The sequence below is a fragment of the Lolium perenne genome, chromosome 6 (assembly GCF_019359855.2).
Source record: "Lolium perenne isolate Kyuss_39 chromosome 6, Kyuss_2.0, whole genome shotgun sequence".
In the NCBI taxonomy this organism is placed as follows: Eukaryota; Viridiplantae; Streptophyta; class Magnoliopsida; order Poales; family Poaceae; genus Lolium; species Lolium perenne.
In genome coordinates, this window is record NC_067249.2 from 258,679,468 (window position 1) to 258,682,830 (window position 3,363).

The following is a 3,363-nucleotide window of genomic DNA, read 5'->3' on the forward strand; positions in this document are numbered from 1 at the left end:
ACTGGAAGTCAATGGAACAAAGAAATCCATCCCACATAGCAAAAGAAGCAATGCGAAATAAAAGGCGGAATCTGTCAAAACAGAACAGTCCGTAAAGACGAATTTTATTGAGGCACCAGACTTGCTCAAATGAAAATGCTCAAATTGAATGAAAGTTGCGTACATATCTGAGGATCACTCACGTAAATTGGCATAATTTTCTGAGTTACCTACAGAGAATTTTGCCCAGATTCGTGACAGAAAAGAAATCTGTTTCTGCGCAGTAATCCAAATCTAGTATGAACCTTGCTATCAACGACTTTACTTGGCACAACAAAACACAAAACTAAGATAAGGAGAGGTTGCTACAGTAGTAACAACTTCCAAGACTCAAATATAAAACAAAGTACTGTAGTAAAATAAACACATGGGTTATCTCCCAAGAAGTTCTTTCTTTATAGCCGTTAAGATGGGCTCAGCAGTTTTAATGATGCACTCGCAAGAAATAGTATTTTAAGCAAAAGAGAGCATCAAGAGGCAAATTGAAAACAAATTTAAGCCTAACATGCTTCCTATGCATAGGAATATTGTAAATAAACAAGTTCAAGAAGCATAATGCAACAAGCATAGAAAGATAAAACAAGTGTAGCTTCAAAAATTTCAGCACATAGAGAGGCATTTTAGTAACATGAAAATTTCTACAACCATATTTTCCTCTCTCATAAAAACTTTCAGTAGTATCATGAGCAAACTCAACAATATAACTATCACTTAAAGCATTCTTATCATGAGTCTCATGCATAAAATTATTACTCTCCACATAAGCATAATCAATTTTAGTAGTTGTAGTGGGAGCAAATTCAACAAAGTAGCTATCATTATTATTCTCATCATCAGATATAGGAGGCATATTGTAATCATAATCAAATTTATCCTCCATAACAGGCGGTAACAAAAGACTACTATCATTATAATCATCATAAATAGGAGGCAAAGTATCATCAAAGTAAATTTTCTCCTCCATGCCCGGGGGACTAAAAAGATCATGCTCATCAAAACCAGCTTCCCCAAGCTTAGAATTTTCCATAGCATTAGCAACAATAGTGTTCAAAGCATTCATATCAATAACATTCCCATTAGCATGCATATAAAGTTCCATGGGTTTTTTAATTCTCTCTTCAAACACATCATGTCCTAATTCAAGATAAAGTTCATAAAGATCTCTCATATTTTTGTTGTTTTCCATTATGCCTTACTAGTGTAAACAAGAAACAAAAAGATGCAATTGCAGGATCTAAAGGAAATAGCTTCGAGCACAAACACAATGGCGCCAGAAAAGTACTGTTACCTGGAACCGGAGTATGAGTGCCTTTTACCTTTCCTCCCCGGCAACGGCGCCAGAAAAGTGCTTGATGTCTACGGGAGCTTCTATTCTTGTAGACAGTGTTGGGCCTCCAAGAGCAGAGGTTTGTAGAATAGCAGCAAGTTTCCCTTAAGTGGATCACCCAAGGTTTATCGATCTCAGGGAGGAAGAGGTCAAAGATATCCCTCTCAAGCAACCCTGCAACCACAAAGCAAGAAGTCTCTTGTGTCCCCAACACACCTAATAGGTGCACTAGTTCGGCGAAGAGATAGTGAAATACAGGTGGTATGAATATATATGAGCAGTAGCAACGGCACCAGAAAAGTGCTTTGATGTCCAGGACTGGCGTGTAATGGATGGTGGTAATATTGCGGACAATACAAATGCAGTAGAACAGTAAACAAGCAGCGATAATAGCAGTATTTAGGAACAAGGCCTAGGGATTATACTTTCACTAGTGGACACTCTCAACATTGATCACATAACAGAATAAATAGATAGATGCTAGACTCTACACCCTCTTGTTGGGTGATGAACACCACTAACTGTGTAGGATTACACGAACCCTCAATGCCGGAGTTAACAAGCTCCACAATATTCGATGTTCATGTTTAAATAACCTTAGAGTGCATGAAAGATCAACATAACCAAACCAAGTACTAACATAGCATGCACACTGTCACCTTCACGCTACGAAAGGAGGCATAGATCACATCAATACTATCATAGCAATAGTTAACTTCATAATCTACAAGAGATCACAATCATAGCCTACGCCAAGTACTACACGATGCACATACTATCACCATTACACCGTGCAGGAGGAATAAACTACTTTAATAACATCACTAGAGTAGCACATAGATAAATTGTGATACAAAACACATTGCAATCATAAAGAGATATAAATAAGCACTTCACTATGCCATTCATAACAGTGAATAAGCATTCTGTGAAATATAGCCTAAGAGACCCACACGGTGCACACACACTATCACCTTTACACACGTGGGACAAGGAGTCTCCGGAGATCACATAAGTAAAATCCACTTGACTAGCATAATGTCATCTAGATTACAAGCATCATCATATGAATCTCAATCATGTAAGGCAGCTCATGAGATTATTGTATTGAAGTACATAGGGAGAGAGATGAACCACATACCTACCGGTACAGCCCCGAGCCTCGATGGGAGACAGCAGCGGTGATGAAGATGGCGATGGTGTCGATGGAGGAGCCTTCCGGGGGCACTTCCCCGTCCCGGCGGCGTGCTGGAACAGAGACTCCTGTCCCCCAGATCTTGGCTTCGCGATGGCGGCGGCTCTGGAAGGTTTCTCGTACCGTGGCTTTTCCGTGTCGAGGTTTTAGGTCGAGGGGGCTTAAATAGGCGAAGAGGCGGAGTCGGAGGGTCGAAGAGGCGGTGAGAGGGTAAGGCGGCGCGGCCAGGGCCTGGGCCGCGCCGGCCTACCTCCTGGGCCCACCAGGGCTCCCCTCTGGCGACTCTCGGGTGTTCTGGAAGCTTCGTGGAAAAATAGGATGCTGGGCGTTGATTTCGTCCGATTCCGAGAATATTTCCTTACTAGGATTTCTGAAACCAAAAACAGTGAAAACGACAAGAATCGGCCTTTCGGCATCTCGTCAATAGGTTAGTTCCGGAAAACGCATAAATATGACATAAAGTGTGCATAAAACATGTAGATATCATCAATAATGTGGCATGGAACATAAGAAATTATCGATACGTCGGAGACGTATCAGGTACCTCTATGCCGCCTGTACAAAGGTCTAAGGAGAAAGCTCGCATTGGATTTCTCGCTTTTGATTATTCTCATCTTAGACATCCATACCGGGACAACATAGACAACAGATAATGGACTCCTCTTTAATGCATAAGCATTTAGCAACAATTAATATTCTCATATGAGGTTGAGGATATTTGTCCAAAACTGAAACTTCCACCATGAATCATGGCTTTAGTTAGCGGCCCAATGTTCTTCTCTAACAATATGCATGCTCAAAC